This window comes from Phyllobates terribilis, unplaced genomic scaffold, assembly GCF_046119375.1.
Source record: "Phyllobates terribilis strain yellow unplaced genomic scaffold, ASM4611937v1 Scaffold_72__1_contigs__length_7157903, whole genome shotgun sequence".
Classification (NCBI taxonomy): Eukaryota; Metazoa; Chordata; class Amphibia; order Anura; family Dendrobatidae; genus Phyllobates; species Phyllobates terribilis.
In genome coordinates, this window is record NW_027362832.1 from 4,918,258 (window position 1) to 4,943,466 (window position 25,209).

Here is a 25,209-nt window from a genome sequence, read left to right on the forward strand (position 1 = left end):
ATGTAGTCGTTTTCAGCCAATATATTGGATTTTTGAAAATTTCACTTTTTTGTGAAAATATCCACTAAATGAGGGAATAATATGTGTGAGGGTACCCCAGGAGAGTTCCAAATGTGTGTGGGTAGAATATATATCCCACGGGGGTAAAATTGAAAAAATGTGAAAAAAAAATTTTTTTGGACTTAGCCATTTTTCCGACGTTTATCAGACTTTCAGATAGGGCAAATGTCAGTGAGCGTTCCGATTTTAGTTCCAGAGCGATTCGCCCAATGAGTCCTTGATATTTAGTCGTTTTCAGCCAATATTTTGGATTTTTGAAAATTTCACGTATTTGTGAAAATATCCACTAAATGAGGGAATAATATGTGTGAGGGTACCCCAGGAGTGTTCCAAATGTGCGTGGGTAGAATATATATCCCACGGGGGTAAAATTTAAAAAAGTTGAAAAATTTTTTTTTTTGGACTTAGTCATCTTTCCGGCGTTTATCAGACTTTCAGATAGGGCAAATGTCAGTGAGCATTCCGATTTCAGTTCCAGAGCGATTCGCCCATTGGGTCCTTGATATTTATTCGTTTTCAGCCAATTTTCTGGATTTTTGAAAATTTCACTTTTTTGTGAAAATATCCACTAAATGAGGGAATAATATGTGTGAGGGTACCCCAGGAAAGTTCCAAATGTGTGTGGGTAGAATATATATCCCACGGGGGTAAAATTGAAAAAATGTGAAATACATTTTTTTTTGGACTTAGCCATTTTTCCGCCGTTTATCAGACTTTCAGATAGGGCAAATGTCAGTGAGCGTTCCGATTTCAGTTCCAGAGCGATTCGCCCAATGAGTCCTTGATATTTATTCGTTTTCAGCCAATTTTCTGGATTTTTGAAAATTTCACTTTTTTGTGAAAATATCCACTAAATGAGGGAATAATATGTGTTAGGGTACCCCAGGAGAGTTCCAAATGTGTGTGGGTAGAATATATATCCTACGGGGGTAAAATTAAAAAAAGTTGAAACTTTTTTTTTTGTACTTAGCCATTTTTCCGCCGTTTATCAGACTTTCAGATAGGGCAAATGTCAGTGAGCGTTCCGATTTCAGTTCCAGAGCGATTCGCCCAATGAGTCCTTGATATTTATTCGTTTTCAGCCAATTTTCTGGATTTTTGAAAATTTCACTTTTTTGTGAAAATATCCACTAAATGAGGGAATAATATGTGTGAGGGTACCCCAGGAGTGTTCCAAATGTGCGTGGGTAGAATATATATCCCACGGGGGTAAAATTTAAAAAAGTTGAAAAATTTTTTTTTTGGACTTAGTCATCTTTCCGGCGTTTATCAGACTTTCAGATAGGGCAAATGTCAGTGAGCGTTCCGATTTCAGTTCCAGAGCGATTCGCCCAATGAGTCCTTGATATTTAGTCGTTTTCAGCCAATATTTTGGATTTTTGAAAATTTCACTTTTTTGTGAAAATATCCACTAAATGAGGGAATAATATGTGTTAGGGTACCCCAGGAGAGTTCCAAATGTGTGTGGGTAGAATATATATCCCACGGGGGTAAAATTGAAAAAAGTTGAAACATTTTTTTTTTTGGACTTAGCCATTTTTCCGCCGTTTATCAGACTTTCAGATAGGGCAAATGTCAGTGAGCGTTCCGATTTCAGTTCCAGAGCGATTCGCCCAATGAGTCCTTGACATTTATTTGTTTTTAGCCAATATTCTGGATTTTTGAAAATTTCACTTTTTTGTGAAAATATCCACTAAATGAGGAAATAATATGTGTGCGGGTAACCCAGGAGAGTTCCAAATGTGTGTGGGTAGAATATATATCCCACGGGGGTAAAATTGAAAAAAGTTGAAAATTTTTTTTTTTGGACTTAGTCATCTTTCCGGCGTTTATCAGACTTTCAGATAGGGCAAATGTCAGTGAGCGTTCCGATTTCAGTTCCAGAGTGATTCGCCCAATGAGCCCTTGATATTTATTCGTTTTCAGCCAATTTTCTGGATTTTTGAAAATTTCACTTTTTTTGTGAAAATATCCACTAAATGAGGGAATAATATGTGTGAGGGTACCCCAGGAGAGTTCCAAATGTGTGTGGGTAGAATATATATCCCACGGGGGTAAAATTGAAAAAAGTTGAAACATTTTTTTTTTTGGACTTAGTCATTTTTCCGGCGTTTATCAGACTTTCAGATAGGGCAAATGTCAGTGAGCGTTCCGATTTCAGTTCCAGAGTGATTCGCCCAATGAGCCCTTGATATTTAGTCGTTTTCAGCCAATTTTCTGGATTTTTGAAAATTTCACTTTTTTGTGAAAATATCCACTAAATGAGGGAATAATATGCGTGAGGGTACCCCAGGAGAGTTCCAAATGTGTCTGGGTAGAATATATATCCCACGGGGGTAAAGTTGAAAAAATGTGAAAAAATTTTTTTTTTGAACTTAGCCATTTTTCCGGCGTTTATCAGACTTACAGATAGGGAAAATGTCAGTGAGCGTTCCGATTTCAGTTCCAGAGCGATTCGACCAATGAGTCCTTGCTATTTAGTCGTTTTCAGCCAATATTTTGGATTTTTGAAAATTTAACTTTTTTGTGAAAATATCCACTAAATGAGGGAATAATATGTGTGAGGGTACCCCAGGAGTGTTCCAAATGTGCGTGGGTAGAATATATATCCCACGGGGGTAAAATTGAAAAAAGTTGAAAAATTTTTTTTTTTGGACTTAGTCATCTTTCCGGTGTTTATCAGACTTTCAGATAGGACAAATGTCAGTGAGCGTTCCGATTTCAGTTCCAGAGCGATTCGCCCAATGAGTCCTTGATATTTATTCGTTTTCAGCCAATTTTCTGGATTTTTGAAAATTTCACTTTTTTGTGAAAATATCCACTAAATGAGGGAATAATATGTGTGAGGGTACCCCAGAAAAGTTCCAAATGTGTGTGGGTAGAATATATATCCCACGGGGGTAAAATTGAAAAAATGTGAAAAAAATTTTTTTTTGGACTTAGCCATTTTTCCGGCGTTTATCAGACTTTCAGATAGGGCAAATGTCAGTGAGCGTTCCGATTTCAGTTCCAGAGCGATTCGCCCAATGAGTCCTTGATATGTAGTCGTTTTCAGCCAATATATTGGATTTTTGAAAATTTCACTTTTTTGTGAAAATATCCACTAAATGAGGGAATAATATGTGTGAGGGTACCCCAGGAGAGTTCCAAATGTGTGTGGGTAGAATATATATCCCACGGGGGTAAAATTGAAAAAATGTGAAAAAAAATTTTTTTTGGACTTAGCCATTTTTCCGACGTTTATCAGACTTTCAGATAGGGCAAATGTCAGTGAGCGTTCCGATTTTAGTTCCAGAGCGATTCGCCCAATGAGTCCTTGATATTTAGTCGTTTTCAGCCAATATTTTGGATTTTTGAAAATTTCACGTTTTTGTGAAAATATCCACTAAATGAGGGAATAATATGTGTGAGGGTACCCCAGGAGTGTTCCAAATGTGCGTGGGTAGAATATATATCCCACGGGGGTAAAATTTAAAAAAGTTGAAAAATTTTTTTTTTTGGACTTAGTCATCTTTCCGGCGTTTATCAGACTTTCAGATAGGGCAAATGTCAGTGAGCATTCCGATTTCAGTTCCAGAGCGATTCGCCCATTGGGTCCTTGATATTTATTCGTTTTCAGCCAATTTTCTGGATTTTTGAAAATTTCACTTTTTTGTGAAAATATCCACTAAATGAGGGAATAATATATGTGAGGGTACCCCAGGAAAGTTCCAAATGTGTGTGGGTAGAATATATATCCCACGGGGGTAAAATTGAAAAAATGTGAAATACATTTTTTTTTGGACTTAGCCATTTTTCCGCCGTTTATCAGACTTTCAGATAGGGCAAATGTCAGTGAGCGTTCCGATTTCAGTTCCAGAGCGATTCGCCCAATGAGTCCTTGATATTTATTCGTTTTCAGCCAATTTTCTGGATTTTTGAAAATTTCACTTTTTTGTGAAAATATCCACTAAATGAGGGAATAATATGTGTTAGGGTACCCCAGGAGAGTTCCAAATGTGTGTGGGTAGAATATATATCCTACGGGGGTAAAATTAAAAAAAGTTGAAACTTTTTTTTTTGTACTTAGCCATTTTTCCGCCGTTTATCAGACTTTCAGATAGGGCAAATGTCAGTGAGCGTTCCGATTTCAGTTCCAGAGCGATTCGCCCAATGAGTCCTTGATATTTATTCGTTTTCAGCCAATTTTCTGGATTTTTGAAAATTTCACTTTTTTGTGAAAATATCCACTAAATGAGGGAATAATATGTGTGAGGGTACCCCAGGAGTGTTCCAAATGTGCGTGGGTAGAATATATATCCCACGGGGGTAAAATTTAAAAAAGTTGAAAAATTTTTTTTTTGGACTTAGTCATCTTTCCGGCGTTTATCAGACTTTCAGATAGGACAAATGTCAGTGAGCGTTCCGATTTCAGTTCCAGAGTGATTCGCCCAATGAGCCCTTGATATTTATTCATTTTCAGCTAATTTTCTGGATTTTTGAAAATTTCACTTTTTTCGTGAAAATATCCACTAAATGAGGGAATAATATGTGTGAGGGTACCCCAGTAGAGTTCCAAATGTGTGTGGGTAGAATATATATCCCACGGGGGTAAAATTGAAAAAAGTTGAAACATTTTTTTTTTTGGACTTAGTCATTTTTCCGCCGTTTATCAGACTTTCAGATAGGGCAATTGTCAGTGAGCGTTCCGATTTCAGTTCCAGAGCGATTCGCCCAATGAGTCCTTGATATGTAGTCGTTTTCAGCCAATGTATTGGATTTTTGAAAATTTCACTTTTTTGTGAAAATATCCACTAAATGAGGGAATAAAATGTGTGAGGGTAACCCAGGAGAGTTCCAAATGTGTCTGGGTAGAATATATATCCCACGGGGGTAAAATTGAAAAAAGTTTAAAAAATTTTTTTTTTTGGACTTAGTCATTTTTCCAGCGTTTATCAGACTTTCAGATAGGGCAAATGTCAGTGAGCGTTCCGATTTCAGTTCCAGAGCGATTCGCCCAATGAGTCCTTGATATTTAGTCGTTTTCAGCCAATTTTCTGGATTTTTGAAAATTTCACTTTTTTGTGAAAATATCCACTAAATGAGGGAATAATATGTGTGAGGGTACCCCAGGAGAGTTCCAAATGTGTGTGGGTAGAATATATATCCCACGGGGGTAAAATTGAAAAAAGTTGAAACATTTTTTTTTTTGGACTTAGCCATTTTTCCGACGTTTATCAGACTTTCAGATAGGGCAAATGTCAAGTGAGCGTTCCGATTTCAGTTCCAGAGCGATTCTCCCAATGAGTCCTTGATATTTAGTCGTTTTCAGACAATTTTCTGGATTTTTGAAAATTTCACTTTTTTGTGAAAATATCCACTAAATGAGGGAATAATATGTGTGAGGGTACCCCAGGAGAGTTCCAAATGTGTATGGGTAGAATATATATCCCACGGGTGTAAAATTGAAAAAAGTTGAAACATTTTTTTTTTTGGACTTAGCCATTTTTCCGCCGTTTATCAGACTTTCAGATAGGGCAAATGTCAGTGAGCGTTCCGATTTCAGTTCCAGAGCGATTCGCCCAATGAGTCCTTGATATGTAGTCGTTTTCAGTCAATATATTGGATTTTTGAAAATTTCACTTTTTTGTGAAAATATCCACTAAATGAGGGAATAAAATGTGTGAGGGTACCCCAGGAGAGTTCCAAATGTGTCTGGGTAGAATATATATCCCACGGGGGTAAAATTGAAAAAAGTTTAAAAAAATTTTTTTTTTGGACTTATTCATTTTTCCAGCGTTTATCAGACTTTCAGATAGGGCAAATGTCAGTGAGCGTTCCGATTTCAGTTCCAGAGCGATTCGTCCAATGAGTCCTTGATATTTAGTCGTTTTCAGCCAATTTTCTGGATTTTTGAAAATTTCACTTTTTTGTGAAAATATCCACTAAATGAGAGAATAATATGTGTGAGGGTACCCCAGGAGAGTTCCAAATGTGTGTGGGTAGAATATATATCCCACGGGGGTAAAATTGAAAAAGGTTGAAAAAATTTTTTTTTTGGACTCAGACATTTTTCCGGCGTTTATCAGACTTTCAGATAGGGCAAATGTCAGTGAGCGTTCCGATTTCAGTTCCAGAGCAATTCGCCCAATGAGTCCTTGATATTTAGTCGTTTTCAGCCAATTTTCTGGATTTTTGAAAAATTCACTTTTTTGTGAAAATATCCACTAAATGAGGGAATAAAATGTGTGAGGGTACCCCAGGAGAGTTCCAAATGTGTCTGGGTAGAATATATATCCCACGGGGGTAAAATTGAAAAAAGTTTTAAAAAATTTTTTTTTTGGACTTAGTCATTTTTCCAGCGTTTATCAGACTTTCAGATAGGGCAAATGTCAGTGAGCGTTCCGATTTCAGTTCCAGAGCGATTCGCCCAATGAGTCCTTGATATTTAGTCGTTTTCAGCCAATTTTCTGGATTTTTGAAAATTTCACTTTTTTGTGAAAATATCCACTAAATGAGGGAATAATATGCGTGAGGGTACCCCAGGAGAGTTCCAAATGTGTGTGGGTAGAATATATATCCTACGGGGGTAAAATTAAAAAAAGTTGAAACTTTTTTTTTTGTACTTAGCCATTTTTCCGGCGTTTATCAGACTTTCAGATAGGGCAAATGTCAGTGAGCTTTCCGATTTCAGTTCCAGAGCGATTCGCCCAATGAGTCCTTGATATGTAGTCGTTTTCAGCCAATATTTTGGATTTTTGAAAATTTCACTTTTTTGTGAAAATATCCACTAAATGAGGGAATAATATGTGTTAGGGTAACCCAGGAGTGTTCCAAATGTGTGTGGGTAGAATATATATCCCACGGGGGTAAAATTGAAAAAAGTTGAAAAAATTTTTTTTTGGACTTAGTCATTTTTTCGGCGTTTATCAGACTTTCAGATAGGGCAAATGTCAGTGAGCGTTCCGATTTCAGTTCCAGAGCGATTCGCCCAATGAGTCCTTGATATTTAGTCGTTTTCAGCCAATATTTTGGATTTTTGAAAATTTCACTTTTTTGTGAAAATGTCCATTAAATGAGGGAATAATATGTGTGAGGGTACCCCAGGAGTGTTCCAAATGTGCGTGGGTAGAATATATATCCCACGGGGGTAAAATTGAAAAAAGTTGAAACATTTTTTTTTTTGGACTTAGCCATTTTTCCGCCGTTTATCAGACTTTCAGATAGGGCAAATGTCAGTGAGCGTTCCGATTTCAGTTCCAGAGCGATTCGCCCAATGAGTCCTTGACATTTATTTGTTTTTAGCCAATATTCTGGATTTTTGAAAATTTCACTTTTTTTGTGAAAATATCCACTAAATGAGGGAATAATATGTGTGAGGGTACCCCAGGAGAGTTCCAAATGTGTGTGGGTAGAATATATATCCCACGGGGGTAAAATTGAAAAAAGTTGAAACATTTTTTTTTTTGGACTTAGTCATTTTTCCGGCGTTTATCAGACTTTCAGATAGGGCAAATGTCAGTGAGCGTTCCGATTTCAGTTCCAGAGTGATTCGCCCAATGAGCCCTTGATATTTAGTCGTTTTCAGCCAATTTTCTGGATTTTTGAAAATTTCACTTTTTTGTGAAAATATCCACTAAATGAGGGAATAATATGTGTGAGGGTACCCCAGGAAAGTTCCAAATGTGTGTGGGTAGAATATATATCCCACGGGGGTAAAATTGAAAAAATGTGAAAAAAAATTTTTTTTGGACTTAGCCATTTTTCCGGCGTTTATCAGACTTTCAGATAGGGCAAATGTCAGTGAGCGTTCCGATTTCAGTTCCAGAGCGATTCGCCCAATGAGTCCTTGATATGTAGTCGTTTTCAGCCAATATATTGGATTTTTGAAAATTTCACTTTTTTGTGAAAATATCCACTAAATGAGGGAATAATATGTGTGAGGGTACCCCAGGAGAGTTCCAAATGTGTGTGGGTAGAATATATATCCCACGGGGGTAAAATTGAAAAAATGTGAAAAAAAAATTTTTTTGGACTTAGCCATTTTTCCGACGTTTATCAGACTTTCAGATAGGGCAAATGTCAGTGAGCGTTCCGATTTTAGTTCCAGAGCGATTCGCCCAATGAGTCCTTGATATTTAATCGTTTTCAGCCAATATTTTGGATTTTTGAAAATTTCACGTTTTTGTGAAAATATCCACTAAATGAGGGAATAATATGTGTGAGGGTACCCCAGGAGTGTTCCAAATGTGCGTGGGTAGAATATATATCCCACGGGGGTAAAATTTAAAAAAGTTGAAAAATTTTTTTTTTTGGACTTAGTCATCTTTCCGGCGTTTATCAGACTTTCAGATAGGGCAAATGTCAGTGAGCGTTCCGATTTCAGTTCCAGAGCGATTCGCCCAATGAGTCCTTGATATTTATTCGTTTTCAGCCAATTTTCTGGATTTTTGAAAATTTCACTTTTTTGTGAAAATATCCACTAAATGAGGGAATAATATGTGTGAGGGTACCCCAGGAAAGTTCCAAATGTGTGTGGGTAGAATATATATCCCACGGGGGTAAAATTGAAAAAATGTGAAATAAATTTTTTTTTGGACTTAGCCATTTTTCCGCCGTTTATCAGACTTTCAGATAGGGCAAATGTCAGTGAGCGTTCCGATTTCAGTTCCAGAGCGATTCGCCCAATGAGTCCTTGATATTTATTCGTTTTCAGCCAATTTTCTGGATTTTTGAAAATTTCACTTTTTTGTGAAAATATCCACTAAATGAGGGAATAATATGTGTTAGGGTACCCCAGGAGAGTTCCAAATGTGTGTGGGTAGAATATATATCCTACGGGGGTAAAATTAAAAAAAGTTGAAACTTTTTTTTTTGTACTTAGCCATTTTTCCGCCGTTTATCAGACTTTCAGATAGGGCAAATGTCAGTGAGCGTTCCGATTTCAGTTCCAGAGCGATTCGCCCAATGAGTCCTTGATATTTATTCGTTTTCAGCCAATTTTCTGGATTTTTGAAAATTTCACTTTTTTGTGAAAATATCCACTAAATGAGGGAATAATATGTGTGAGGGTACCCCAGGAGTGTTCCAAATGTGCGTGGGTAGAATATATATCCCACGGGGGTAAAATTTAAAAAAGTTGAAAAATTTTTTTTTTGGACTTAGTCATCTTTCCGGCGTTTATCAGACTTTCAGATAGGGCAAATGTCAGTGAGCGTTCCGATTTCAGTTCCAGAGTGATTCGCCCAATGAGCCCTTGATATTTATTCATTTTCAGCTAATTTTCTGGATTTTTGAAAATTTCACTTTTTTCGTGAAAATATCCACTAAATGAGGGAATAATATGTGTGAGGGTACCACAGTAGAGTTCCAAATGTGTGTGGGTAGAATATATATCCCACGGGGGTAAAATTGAAAAAAGTTGAAACATTTTTTTTTTTGGACTTAGTCATTTTTCCGCCGTTTATCAGACTTTCAGATAGGGCAATTGTCAGTGAGCGTTCCGATTTCAGTTCCAGAGCGATTCGCCCAATGAGTCCTTGATATGTAGTCGTTTTCAGCCAATGTATTGGATTTTTGAAAATTTCACTTTTTTGTGAAAATATCCACTAAATGAGGGAATAAAATGTGTGAGGGTACCCCAGGAGAGTTCCAAATGTGTCTGGGTAGAATATATATCCCACGGGGGTAAAATTGAAAAAAGTTTAAAAAATTTTTTTTTTTGGACTTAGTCATTTTTCCGCCGTTTATCAGACTTTCAGATAGGGCAATTGTCAGTGAGCGTTCCGATTTCAGTTCCAGAGCGATTCGCCCAATGAGTCCTTGATATGTAGTCGTTTTCAGCCAATGTATTGGATTTTTGAAAATTTCACTTTTTTGTGAAAATATCCACTAAATGAGGGAATAAAATGTGTGAGGGTACCCCAGGAGAGTTCCAAATGTGTCTGGGTAGAATATATATCCCACGGGGGTAAAATTGAAAAAAGTTTAAAAAATTTTTTTTTTGGACTTAGTCATTTTTCCAGCGTTTATCAGACTTTCAGATAGGGCAAATGTCAGTGAGCGTTCCGATTTCAGTTCCAGAGCGATTCGCCCAATGAGTCCTTGATATTTAGTCGTTTTCAGCCAATTTTCTGGATTTTTGAAAATTTCACTTTTTTTGTGAAAATATCCACTAAATGAGGGAATAATATGTGTGAGGGTACCCCAGGAGAGTTCCAAATGTGTGTGGGTAGAATATATATCCCACGGGGGTAAAATTGAAAAAAGTTGAAACATTTTTTTTTTTGGACTTAGCCATTTTTCCGCCGTTTATCAGACTTTCAGATAGGGCAAATGTCAAGTGAGCGTTCCGATTTCAGTTCCAGAGCGATTCTCCCAATGAGTCCTTGATATTTAGTCGTTTTCAGACAATTTTCTGGATTTTTGAAAATTTCACTTTTTTGTGAAAATATCCACTAAATGAGGGAATAATATGTGTGAGGGTACCCCAGGAGAGTTCCAAATGTGTGTGGGTAGAATATATATCCCACGGGGGTAAAATTGAAAAAATGTGAAAAAAATTTTTTTTTGGACTTAGCCATTTTTCCAGCGTTTATCAGACTTTCAGATAGGGCAAATGTCAGTGAGCGTTCCGATTTCAGTTCCAGAGCGATTCGCCCAATGAGTCCTTGATATTTAGTCGTTTTCAGCCAATATTTTGGATTTTTGAAAATTTCACTTTTTTGTGAAAATATCCACTAAATGAGGGAATAATATGTGTGAGGGTACCCCAGGAGAGTTCCAAATGTGTGTGGGTAGAATATATATCCCACGGGGGTAAAATTGAAAAAAGTTGAAAAAATTTTATTTTTGGACTCAGACATTTTTCCGGCGTTTATCAGACTTTCAGATAGGGCAAATGTCAGTGAGCGTTCCGATTTCAGTTCCAGAGCAATTCGCCCAATGAGTCCTTGATATTTAGTCGTTTTCAGCCAATTTTCTGGATTTTTGAAAAATTCACTTTTTTGTGAAAATATCCACTAAATGAGGGAATAATATGTGTGAGGGTACCCCAGGAGAGTTCCAAATGTGTGTGGGTAGAATATATATCCTACGGGGGTAAAATTGAAAAAAGTTTAAAAAATTTTTTTTTTGGACTTAGCCATTTTTCCGGCGTTTATCAGACTTTCAGATAGGGCAAATGTCAGTGAGCATTCCAATTTCAGTTTCAGAGCGATTCTCCCAATGAGTCCTTGATATTTAGTCGTTTTCAGCCAATTTTCAGGATTTTTGAAAAATTCACTTTTTTGTGAAAATATCCACTAAATGAGGGAATAATATGTGTGAGGGTACCCCAGGAGAGTTCCAAATGTGTGTGGGTAGAATATATATCCCACGGGGGTAAAATTGAAAAAAGTTTAAAAAAATTTTTTTTTTGGACTTAGACATTTTTCCGGCGTTTATCAGACTTTCAGATAGGGAAATGTCAGTGAGCGTTCCGATTTCAGTTCCAGAGCGATTCGCCCAATGAGTCCTTGATATTTATTCGTTTTCAGCCAATTTTCTGGATTTTTGAAAAATTTACTTTTTTGTGAAAATATCCACTAAATGAGGGAATAATATGTGTGAGGGTACCCCAGGAGAGTTCCAAATGTGTGTGGGTAGAATATATATCCCACGGGGGTAAAATTGCAAAAGTTTAAAAAAATTTTTTTGGGGACTTAGCCATTTTTCCGGCGTTTATCAGACTTTCAGATAGGGCAAATGTCAGTGAGCGTTCAGATTTCAGTTCCAGAGCGATTCGCCCAATGAGTCCTTGATATTTAGTCGTTTTCAGCCAATTTTCTGGATTTTTGAAAATTTCACTTTTTTGTGAAAATATCCACTAAATGAGGGAATAATATGTGTGGGGGTACCCCAGGAGACTTCCAAATGTGTGTGGGTAGAATATATATCCCACGGGGGTAAAATTTAAAAAAGTTGAAAAAATTTTTTTTTTGGACTTAGACATTTTTCCGGCGTTTATCAGACTTTCAGATAGGGCAATTGTCAGTGAGCGTTCCGATTTCAGTTCCAGAGCGATTCGCCCAATGAGTCCTTGATATTTAGTCATTTTCAGCCAATTTTCTGGATTTTTGAAAATTTCACTTTTTTGTGAAAATATCCACTAAATGAGAGAATAATATGTGTGAGGGTACCCCAGGAGAGTTCCAAATGTGTGTGGGTAGAATATATATCCCACGGGGGTAAAATTGAAAAAAGTTGAAAAAATTTTATTTTTGGACTCAGACATTTTTCCGGCGTTTATCAGACTTTCAGATAGGGCAAATGTCAGTGAGCGTTCCGATTTCAGTTCCAGAGCAATTCGCCCAATGAGTCCTTGATATTTAGTCGTTTTCAGCCAATTTTCTGGATTTTTGAAAAATTCACTTTTTTGTGAAAATATCCACTAAATGAGGGAATAATATGTGTGAGGGTACCCCAGGAGAGTTCCAAATGTGTGTGGGTAGAATATATATCCTACGGGGGTAAAATTGAAAAAAGTTTAAAAAATTTTTTTTTTGGACTTAGCCATTTTTCCGGCGTTTATCAGACTTTCAGATAGGGCAAATGTCAGTGAGCATTCCAATTTCAGTTTCAGAGCGATTCTCCCAATGAGTCCTTGATATTTAGTCGTTTTCAGCCAATTTTCAGGATTTTTGAAAAATTCACTTTTTTGTGAAAATATCCACTAAATGAGGGAATAATATGTGTGAGGGTACCCCAGGAGAGTTCCAAATGTGTGTGGGTAGAATATATATCCCACGGGGGTAAAATTGAAAAAAGTTTAAAAAAATTTTTTTTTTGGACTTAGACATTTTTCCGGCGTTTATCAGACTTTCAGATAGGGAAATGTCAGTGAGCGTTCCGATTTCAGTTCCAGAGCGATTCGCCCAATGAGTCCTTGATATTTATTCGTTTTCAGCCAATTTTCTGGATTTTTGAAAAATTTACTTTTTTGTGAAAATATCCACTAAATGAGGGAATAATATGTGTGAGGGTACCCCAGGAGAGTTCCAAATGTGTGTGGGTAGAATATATATCCCACGGGGGTAAAATTGCAAAAGTTTAAAAAATTTTTTTTGGGGACTTAGCCATTTTTCCGGCGTTTATCAGACTTTCAGATAGGGCAAATGTCAGTGAGCGTTCAGATTTCAGTTCCAGAGCGATTCGCCCAATGAGTCCTTGATATTTAGTCGTTTTCAGCCAATTTTCTGGATTTTTGAAAATTTCACTTTTTTGTGAAAATATCCACTAAATGAGGGAATAATATGTGTGGGGGTACCCCAGGAGACTTCCAAATGTGTGTGGGTAGAATATATATCCCACGGGGGTAAAATTTAAAAAAGTTGAAAAAATTTTTTTTTTGGACTTAGACATTTTTCCGGCGTTTATCAGACTTTCAGATAGGGCAATTGTCAGTGAGCGTTCCGATTTCAGTTCCAGAGCGATTCGCCCAATGAGTCCTTGATATTTAGTCGTTTTCAGCCAATTTTCTGGATTTTTGAAAAATTCACTTTTTTGTGAAAATATCCACTAAATGAGGGAATAATATGTGTGAGGGTACCCCAGGAGAGTTCCAAATGTGTGTGGGTAGAATATATATCCCACGGGGGTAAAATTGAAAAAAGTTGAATAATATTTTTTTTTGGACTTAGCCATTTTTCCAGCGTTTATCAGACTTTCAGATAGGGCAAATGTCAGTGAGCGTTCCGATTTCAGTTCCAGAGCAATTCGCCCAATGAGTCCTTGATATTTAGTCGTTTTCAGCCAATTTTCTGGATTTTTGAAAAATTCACTTTTTTGTGAAAATATCCACTATATGAGGGAATAATATGTGTGAGGGTACCCCAGGAGAGTTCCAAATGTGTGTGGGTAGAATATATATCCTACGGGGGTAAAATTGAAAAAAGTTTAAAAAATTTTTTTTTTTGGACTTAGCCATTTTTCCGGCGTTTATCAGACTTTCAGATAGGGCAAATGTCAGTGAGCATTCCAATTTCAGTTTCAGAGCGATTCTCCCAATGAGTCCTTGATATTTAGTCGTTTTCAGCCAATTTTCAGGATTTTTGAAAAATTCACTTTTTTGTGAAAATATCCACTAAATGAGGGAATAATATGTGTGAGGGTACCCCAGGAGAGTTCCAAATGTGTGTGGGTAGAATATATATCCCACGGGGGTAAAATTGAAAAAAGTTTAAAAAAATTTTTTTTTTGGACTTAGACATTTTTCCGGCGTTTATCAGACTTTCAGATAGGGAAATGTCAGTGAGCGTTCCGATTTCAGTTCCAGAGCGATTCGCCCAATGAGTCCTTGATATTTATTCGTTTTCAGCCAATTTTCTGGATTTTTGAAAAATTTACTTTTTTGTGAAAATATCCACTAAATGAGGGAATAATATGTGTGAGGGTACCCCAGGAGAGTTCCAAATGTGTGTGGGTAGAATATATATCCCACGAGGGTAAAATTGCAAAAGTTTAAAAAATTTTTTTTGGGGACTTAGCCATTTTTCCGGCGTTTATCAGACTTTCAGATAGGGCAAATGTCAGTGAGCGTTCAGATTTCAGTTCCAGAGCGATTCGCCCAATGAGTCCTTGATATTTAGTCGTTTTCAGCCAATTTTCAGGATTTTTGAAAAATTCACTTTTTTGTGAAAATATCCACTAAATGAGGGAATAATATGTGTGAGGGTACCCCAGGAGAGTTCCAAATGTGTGTGGGTAGAATATATATCCCACGGGGGTAAAATTGAAAAAAGTTTAAAAAAATTTTTTTTTTGGACTTAGACATTTTTCCGGCGTTTATCAGACTTTCAGATAGGGAAATGTCAGTGAGCGTTCCGATTTCAGTTCCAGAGCGATTCGCCCAATGAGTCCTTGATATTTATTCGTTTTCAGCCAATTTTCTGGATTTTTGAAAAATTTACTTTTTTGTGAAAATATCCACTAAATGAGGGAATAATATGTGTGAGGGTACCCCAGGAGAGTTCCAAATGTGTGTGGGTAGAATATATATCCCACGAGGGTAAAATTGCAAAAGTTTAAAAAATTTTTTTTGGGGACTTAGCCATTTTTCCGGCGTTTATCAGACTTTCAGATAGGGCAAATGTCAGTGAGCGTTCAGATTTCAGTTCCAGAGCGATTCGCCCAATGAGTCCTTGATATTTAGTCGTTTTCAGCCAATTTTCTGGATTTTTGAAAATTTCACTTTTTTGTGAAAATATCCACTAAATGAGGGAATAATATGTGTGGGGGTACCCCAGGAGACTTCCAAATGTGTGTGGGTAGAATATATATCCCACGGGGGTAAAATTTAAAAAAGTTGAAAAAATTTTTTTTTTGGACTTAGACATTTTTCCGGCGTTTATCAGACTTTCAGATAGGGCAATTGTCAGTGAGCGTTCCGATTTCAGTTCCAGAGCGATTCGCCCAATGAGTCCTTGATATTTAGTCGTTTTCAGCCAATTTTCAGGATTTTTGAAAAATTCACTTTTTTGTGAAAATATCCACTAAATGAGGGAATAATATGTGTGAGGGTACCCCAGGAGAGTTCCAAATGTGTGTGGGTAGAATATATATCCCACGGGGGTAAAATTGAAAAAAGTTGAAAAAATTTTTTTTTTGGACTTAGACATTTTTCTGGCGTTTATCAGACTTTCAGATAGGGCAATTGTCAGTGAGCGTTCCGATTTCAGTTCCATAGCGATTCGCCCAATGAGTCCTTGATATTTATTCGTTTTCAGCCAATTTTCTGGATTTTTGAAAATTTCACTTTTTTGTGAAAATATCCACTAAATGAGGGAATAATATGTGTGAGGGTACCCCAGGAGAGTTCCAAATGTGTGTGGGTAGAATATATATCCCACGGGGGTAAAATTGAAAAAATTTGAAAAATTATTTTTTTTGGACTTAGACATTTTTCCGGCGTTTATCAGACTTTCAGATAGGGCAAATGTCAGTGAGCGCTCCGATTTCAGTTCCAGAGCGATTCGCCCAATGAGACCTTGATATGTAGTCGTTTTCAGCCAATATTTTGGATTTTTGAAAATTTCACTTTTTTGTGAATATATCCACTAAATGAGGGAATAATATGTGTGAGGGTACCCCAGGAGAGTTCCAAATGTGTGTGGATAGAATATATATCCCACGGGGGTAAAATTGAAAAAAGTTTAAAAAATTTCTTTTTTGGACTTAGACATTTTTCCGGCGTTTATCAGACTTTCAGATAGGGCAATTGTCAGTGAGCGTTCCGATTTCAGTTCCAGAGCGATTCGCCCAATGAGTCCTTGATATTTAGTCGTTTTCAGCCAATTTTCTGGATTTTTGAAAAATTCACTTTTTTGTGAAAATATCCACTAAATGAGGGAATAATATGTGTGGGGGTACCCCAGGAGACTTCCAAATGTGTGTGGGTAGAATATATATCCCACGGGGGTAAAATTTAAAAAAGTTGAAAAAATATTTTTTTTGGACTTAGTCGTTTTTCCGGCGTTTATCAGACTTTCAGATAGGGCAAATGTCAGTGAGCATTCCGATTTCAGTTCCAGAGCGATTCGCCCAATGAGTCCTTGATATTTAGTCGTTTTCAGCCAATTTTCTGGATTTTTGAAAAATTCACTTTTTTGTGAAAATATCCACTAAATGAGGGAATAATATGTGTGAGGGTACCCCAGGAGATTTCCAAATGTGTGTGGGTAGAATATATATCCCACAGGGGTAAAATTGAAAAAAGTTGAAAACATTTTTTTTTGGGACTTAGCCATTTTTCCGGCGTTTATCAGACTTTCAGATAGGGCAAATGTCAGTGAGCGTTCAGATTTCAGTTCCAGAGCGATTCGCCCAATGAGTCCTTGATATTTAGTCGTTTTCAGCCAATTTTCAGGATTTTTGAAAAATTCACTTTTTTGTGAAAATATCCACTAAATGAGGGAATAATATGTGTGAGGGTACCCCAGGAGAGTTCCAAATGTGTGTGGGTAGAATATATATCCCACGGGGGTAAAATTGAAAAAAGTTGAAAAAATTTTTTTTTTGGACTTAGACATTTTTCTGGCGTTTATCAGACTTTCAGATAGGGCAATTGTCAGTGAGCGTTCCGATTTCAGTTCCAGAGCGATTCGCCCAATGAGTCCTTGATATTTATTCGTTTTCAGCCAATTTTCTGGATTTTTGAAAATTTCACTTTTTTGTGAAAATATCCACTAAATGAGGGAATAATATGTGTGAGGGTACCCCAGGAGAGTTCCAAATGTGTGTGGGTAGAATATATATCCCACGGGGGTAAAATTGAAAAAAGTTGAAAAATTATTTTTTTTGGACTTAGACATTTTTCCGGCGTTTATCAGACTTTCAGATAGGGCAAATGTCAGTGAGCGCTCCGATTTCAGTTCCAGAGCGATTCGCCCAATGAGACCTTGATATGTAGTCGTTTTCAGCCAATATTTTGGATTTTTGAAAATTTCACTTTTTTGTGAATATATCCACTAAATGAGGGAATAATATGTGTGAGGGTACCCCAGGAGAGTTCCAAATGTGTGTGGGTAGAATATATATCCCACGGGGGTAAAATTGAAAAAAGTTTAAAAAATTTCTTTTTTGGACTTAGACATTTTTCCGGCGTTTATCAGACTTTCAGATAGGGCAATTGTCAGTGAGCGTTCCGATTTCAGTTCCAGAGCGATTCGCCCAATGAGTCCTTGATATTTAGTCGTTTTCAGCCAATTTTCTGGATTTTTGAAAAATTCACTTTTTTGTGAAAATATCCACTAAATGAGGGAATAATATGTGTGGGGGTACCCCAGGAGACTTCCAAATGTGTGTGGGTAGAATATATATCCCACGGGGGTAAAATTTAAAAAAGTTGAAAAAATATTTTTTTTGGACTTAGTCGTTTTTCCGGCGTTTATCAGACTTTCAGATAGGGCAAATGTCAGTGAGCGTTCCGATTTCAGTTCCAGAGCGATTCGCCCAATGAGTCCTTGATATTTAGTCGTTTTCAGCTAATTTTCTGGATTTTTGAAAATTTCACTTTTTTGTGAAAATATCCACTAAATGAGGGAATAATATGTGTGAGGGTACCCCAGGAGAGTTCCAAATGTGTGTGGGTAGAATATATATCCCACGGGGGTAAAATTGAAAAAAGTTGAAAAATTATTTTTTTTGGACTTAGCCATTTTTCCGGCATTTATCAGACTTTCAGATAGGGCAAATGTCAGTGAGCGTTCCGATTTCAGTTCCAGAGCGATTCGCCCAATGAGACCTTTATATGTAGTCGTTTTCAGCCAATATTTTGGATTTTTGAAAATTTCACTTTTTTGTGAAAATATCCACTAAATGAGGGAATAATATGTGTGAGGGTACCCCAGGAGAGTTCCAAATGTGTGTGGGTAGAATATATATCCCACGGGGGTAAAATTTAAAAAAGTTGAAAAAAATTTACTTTTTGGACTTAGACATTTTTCCGGCGTTTATCAGACTTTCAGATAGGGAAATGTCAGTGAGCGTTCCGATTTCAGTTCCAGAGCGATTCGCCCAATGAGTCCTTGATATTTATTCGTTTTCAGCCAATTTTCTGGATTTTTGAAAAATTTACTTTTATGTGAAAATATCCACTAAATGAGGGAATAATATGTGTGAGGGTACCCCAGGAGAGTTCCAAATGTGTGTGGGTAAAATATATATCCCACGGGGGTAAAATTGAAAAAAGTTTAAAAAATTTTTTTTTTGGACTTAGACATTTTTCCGGCGTTTATCAGACTTTCAGATAGGGCAATTGTCAGTGAGCGTTCCGATTTCAGTTCCAGAGCGATTCGCCCAATGAGTCCTTGATATTTAGTCGTTTTCAGCCAATTTTCTGGATTTTTGAAAAATTCACTTTTTTGTGAAAATATCCACTAAATGAGGGAATAATATGTGTGAGGGTACCCCAGGAGAGTTCCAAATGTGTGTGGGTAGAATATATATCCCACAGGGGTAAAATTGAAAAAAGTTGAAAACTTTTTTTTGGGACTTAGCCATTTTTCCGGTGTTTATCAGACTTTCAGATAGGGCAATTGCCAGTGAGCGTTCCGATTTCAGTTCCAGAGCGATTCGCCCAATGAGTCCTTGATATTTAGTCGTTTTCAGCCAATTTTCAGGATTTTTGAAAAATTCACTTTTTTGTGAAAATATCCACTAAATGAGGGAATAATATGTGTGAGGGTACCCCAGGAGAGTTCCAAATGTGTGTGGGTAGAATATATATCCCACGGGGGTAAAATTGAAAAAAGTTGAAAAATTATTTTTTTTGGACTTAGACATTTTTCCGGCGTTTATCAGACTTTCAGATAGGGCAAATGTCAGTGAGTGCTCCGATTTCAGTTCCAGAGCGATTCGCCCAATGAGACCTTTATATGTAGTCGTTTTCAGCCAATGTTTTGGATTTTTGAAAATTTCACTTTTTTGTGAAAATATCCACTAAATGAGGGAATAATATGTGTGAGGGTACCCCAGGAGAGTTCCAAATGTGTGTGGGTAGAATATATATCCCACGGGGGTAAAATTTTAAAAAGTTGAAAAAATTTTTTTTTTGGACTTAGTCATTTTTCCGGTGTTTATCAGACTTTCAGATAGGGCAATTGCCAGTGAGCGTTCCGATTTCAGTTCCAGAGCGATTCGCCCAATGAGTCCTTGATATTTAGTCGTTTTCAGCCAATTTTCAGGATTTTTGAAAAATTCACTTTTTTGTGAAAATATCCACTAAATGAGGGAATAATATGTGTGAGGGTACCCCAGGAGAGTTCCAAATGTGTGTGGGTAGAATATATATCCCACGGGCGTAAAATTGAAAAAAGTTGAAAAAATTTTTTTTTTGGACTTAGACATTTTTCTGGCGTTTATCAGACTTTCAGATAGGGCAAATGTCAGTGAGTGCTCCGATTTCAGTTCCAGAGCGATTCGCCCAATGAGACCTTTATATGTAGTCGTTTTCAGCCAATATTTTGGATTTTTGAAAATTTCACTTTTTTGTGAAAATATCCACTAAATGAGGGAATAATATGTGTGAGGGTACCCCAGGAGAGTTCCAAATGTGTGTGGGTAGAATATATATCCCACGGGGGTAAAATTTTAAAAAGTTGAAAAAATTTTTTTTTTGGACTTAGACATTTTTCCGGCGTTTATCAGACTTTCAGATAGGGAAATGCCAGTGAGCGTTCCGATTTCAGTTCCAGAGCGATTCGCCCAATGAGTCCTTGATATTTATTCGTTTTCAGCCAATTTTCTGGATTTTTGAACAATTCACTTTTTTGTGAAAATATCCACTAAATGAGGGAATAATATGTGTGAGGGTACCCCAGGAGAGTTCCAAATGTGTGTGGGTAGAATATATATCCCACGGGGGTAAAATTGAAAAAAGTTGAAAAATTATTTTTTTTGGACTTAGCCATTTTTCCGGCATTTATCAGACTTTCAGATAGGGCAAATGTCAGTGAGCGTTCCGATTTCAGTTCCAGAGCGATTCGCCCAATGAGACCTTTATATGTAGTCGTTTTCAGCCAATATTTTGGATTTTTGAAAATTTCACTTTTTTGTGAAAATATCCACTAAATGAGGGAATAATATGTGTGAGGGTACCCCAGGAGAGTTCCAAATGTGTGTGGGTAGAATATATATCCCACGGGGGTAAAATTTAAAAAAGTTGAAAAAAATTTATTTTTTGGACTTAGACATTTTTCCGGCGTTTATCAGACTTTCAGATAGGGAAATGTCAGTGAGCGTTCCGATTTCAGTTCCAGAGCGATTCGCCCAATGAGTCCTTGATATTTATTCGTTTTCAGCCAATTTTCTGGATTTTTGAAAAATTTACTTTTATGTGAAAATATCCACTAAATGAGGGAATAATATGTGTGAGGGTACCCCAGGAGAGTTCCAAATGTGTGTGGGTAAAATATATATCCCACGGGGGTAAAATTGAAAAAAGTTTAAAAATTTTTTTATTTGGACTTAGACATTTTTCCGGCGTTTATCAGACTTTCAGATAGGGCAATTGTCAGTGAGCGTTCCGATTTCAGTTCCAGAGCGATTCGCCCAATGAGTCCTTGATATTTAGTCGTTTTCAGCCAATTTTCTGGATTTTTGAAAAATTCACTTTTTTGTGAAAATATCCACTAAATGAGGGAATAATATGTGTGAGGGTACCCCAGGAGAGTTCCAAATGTGTGTGGGTAGAATATATATCCCACAGGGGTAAAATTGAAAAAAGTTGAAAACTTTTTTTTGGGACTTAGCCATTTTTCCGGTGTTTATCAGACTTTCAGATAGGGCAATTGCCAGTGAGCGTTCCGATTTCAGTTCCAGAGCGATTCGCCCAATGAGTCCTTGATATTTAGTCGTTTTCAGCCAATTTTCAGGATTTTTGAAAAATTCACTTTTTTGTGAAAATATCCACTAAATGAGGGAATAATATGTGTGAGGGTACCCCAGGAGAGTTCCAAATGTGTGTGGGTAGAATATATATCCCACGGGCGTAAAATTGAAAAAAGTTGAAAAAATTTTTTTTTTGGACTTAGACATTTTTCTGGCGTTTATCAGACTTTCAGATAGGGCAATTGTCAGTGAGCGTTCTGATTTCAGTTCCAGAGCGATTCGCCCAATGAGTCCTTGATATTTATTCGTTTTCAGCCAATTTTCTGGATTTTTGAAAATTTCACTTTTTTGTGAAAATATCCACTAAATGAGGGCATAATATGTGTGAGGGTAACCCAGGAGAATTCCAAATGTGTGTGGGTAGAATATATATCCCACGGGGGTAAAATTGAAAAAAGTTGAAAAATTATTTTTTTTGGACTTAGACATTTTTCCGGCGTTTATCAGACTTTCAGATAGGGCAAATGTCAGTGAGTGCTCCGATTTCAGTTCCAGAGCGATTCGCCCAATGAGACCTTTATATGTAGTCGTTTTCAGCCAATATTTTGGATTTTTGAAAATTTCACTTTTTTGTGAAAATATCCACTAAATGAGGGAATAATATGTGTGAGGGTACCCCAGGAGAGTTCCAAATGTGTGTGGGTAGAATATATATCCCACGGGGGTAAAATTTTAAAAAGTTGAAAAAATTTTTTTTTTGGACTTAGTCATTTTTCCGGTGTTTATCAGACTTTCAGATAGGGCAATTGCCAGTGAGCGTTCCGATTTCAGTTCCAGAGCGATTCGCCCAATGAGTCCTTGATATTTATTCGTTTTCAGCCAATTTTCTGGATTTTTGAACAATTCACTTTTTTGTGAAAATATCCACTAAATGAGGGAATAATATGTGTGAGGGTACCCCAGGAGAGTTCCAAATGTGTGTGGGTAGAATATATATCCCACGGGGGTAAAATTGAAAAAAGTTGAAAAATTATTTTTTTTGGACTTAGCCATTTTTCCGGCATTTATCAGACTTTCAGATAGGGCAAATGTCAGTGAGCGTTCCGATTTCAGTTCCAGAGCGATTCGCCCAATGAGACCTTTATATGTAGTCGTTTTCAGCCAATATTTTGGATTTTTGAAAATTTCACTTTTTTGTGAAAATATCCACTAAATGAGGGAATAATATGTGTGAGGGTACCCCAGGAGAGTTCCAAATGTGTGTGGGTAGAATATATATCCCACGGGGGTAAAATTTAAAAAAGTTGAAAAAAATTTATTTTTTGGACTTAGACATTTTTCCGGCGTTTATCAGACTTTCAGATAGGGAAATGTCAGTGAGCGTTCCGATTTCAGTTCCAGAGCGATTCGCCCAATGAGTCCTTGATATTTATTCGTTTTCAGCCAATTTTCTGGATTTTTGAAAAATTTACTTTTATGTGAAAATATCCACTAAATGAGGGAATAATATGTGTGAGGGTACCCCAGGAGAGTTCCAAATGTGTGTGGGTAAAATATATATCCCACGGGGGTAAAATTGAAAAAAGTTTAAAAATTTTTTTATTTGGACTTAGACATTTTTCCGGCGTTTATCAGACTTTCAGATAGGGCAATTGTCAGTGAGCGTTCCGATTTCAGTTCCAGAGCGATTCGCCCAATGAGTCCTTGATATTTAGTCGTTTTCAGCCAATTTTCTGGATTTTTGAAAAATTCACTTTTTTGTGAAAATATCCACTAAATGAGGGAATAATATGTGTGAGGGTACCCCAGGAGAGTTCCAAATGTGTGTGGGTAGAATATATATCCCACAGGGGTAAAATTGAAAAAAGTTGAAAACTTTTTTTTGGGACTTAGCCATTTTTCCGGTGTTTATCAGACTTTCAGATAGGGCAATTGCCAGTGAGCGTTCCGATTTCAGTTCCAGAGCGATTCGCCCAATGAGTCCTTGATATTTAGTCGTTTTCAGCCAATTTTCAGGATTTTTGAAAAATTCACTTTTTTGTGAAAATATCCACTAAATGAGGGAATAATATGTGTGAGGGTACCCCAGGAGAGTTCCAAATGTGTGTGGGTAGAATATATATCCCACGGGCGTAAAATTGAAAAAAGTTGAAAAAATTTTTTTTTTGGACTTAGACATTTTTCTGGCGTTTATCAGACTTTCAGATAGGGCAATTGTCAGTGAGCGTTCTGATTTCAGTTCCAGAGCGATTCGCCCAATGAGTCCTTGATATTTATTCGTTTTCAGCCAATTTTCTGGATTTTTGAAAATTTCACTTTTTTGTGAAAATATCCACTAAATGAGGGCATAATATGTGTGAGGGTAACCCAGGAGAATTCCAAATGTGTGTGGGTAGAATATATATCCCACGGGGGTAAAATTGAAAAAAGTTGAAAAATTATTTTTTTTGGACTTAGACATTTTTCCGGCGTTTATCAGACTTTCAGATAGGGCAAATGTCAGTGAGTGCTCCGATTTCAGTTCCAGAGCGATTCGCCCAATGAGACCTTTATATGTAGTCGTTTTCAGCCAATATTTTGGATTTTTGAAAATTTCACTTTTTTGTGAAAATATCCACTAAATGAGGGAATAATATGTGTGAGGGTACCCCAGGAGAGTTCCAAATGTGTGTGGGTAGAATATATATCCCACGGGGGTAAAATTTTAAAAAGTTGAAAAAATTTTTTTTTTGGACTTAGTCATTTTTCCGGTGTTTATCAGACTTTCAGATAGGGCAATTGCCAGTGAGCGTTCCGATTTCAGTTCCAGAGCGATTCGCCCAATGAGTCCTTGATATTTAGTCGTTTTCAGCCAATTTTCAGGATTTTTGAAAAATTCACTTTTTTGTGAAAATATCCACTAAATGAGGGAATAATATGTGTGAGGGTACCCCAGGAGAGTTCCAAATGTGTGTGGGTAGAATATATATCCCACGGGCGTAAAATTGAAAAAAGTTGAAAAAATTTTTTTTTTGGACTTAGACATTTTTCTGGCGTTTATCAGACTTTCAGATAGGGCAAATGTCAGTGAGTGCTCCGATTTCAGTTCCAGAGCGATTCGCCCAATGAGACCTTTATATGTAGTCGTTTTCAGCCAATATTTTGGATTTTTGAAAATTTCACTTTTTTGTGAAAATATCCACTAAATGAGGGAATAATATGTGTGAGGGTACCCCAGGAGAGTTCCAAATGTGTGTGGGTAGAATATATATCCCACGGGGGTAAAATTTTAAAAAGTTGAAAAAATTTTTTTTTTGGACTTAGACATTTTTCCGGCGTTTATCAGACTTTCAGATAGGGAAATGCCAGTGAGCGTTCCGATTTCAGTTCCAGAGCGATTCGCCCAATGAGTCCTTGATATTTATTCGTTTTCAGCCAATTTTCTGGATTTTTGAACAATTCACTTTTTTGTGAAAATATCCACTAAATGAGGGAATAATATGTGTGAGGGTACCCCAGGAGAGTTCCAAATGTGTGTGGGTAGAATATATATCCCACGGGGGTAAAATTGAAAAAAGTTTAAAAAATTTCTTTTTTGGACTTAGACATTTTTCCGGCGTTAATCAGACTTTCAGATAGGGCAATTGTCAGTGAGTGTTCCGATTTCAGTTCCAGAGCGATTCGACCAATTAGTCCTTGATATTTCGTCGTTTTCAGCCAATTTTCAGGATTTTTGAAAAATTCACTTTTTTGTGAAAATATCCACTAAATGAGGGAATAATATGTGTGAGGGTACCCCAGGAGAGTTCCAAATGTGTGTGGGTA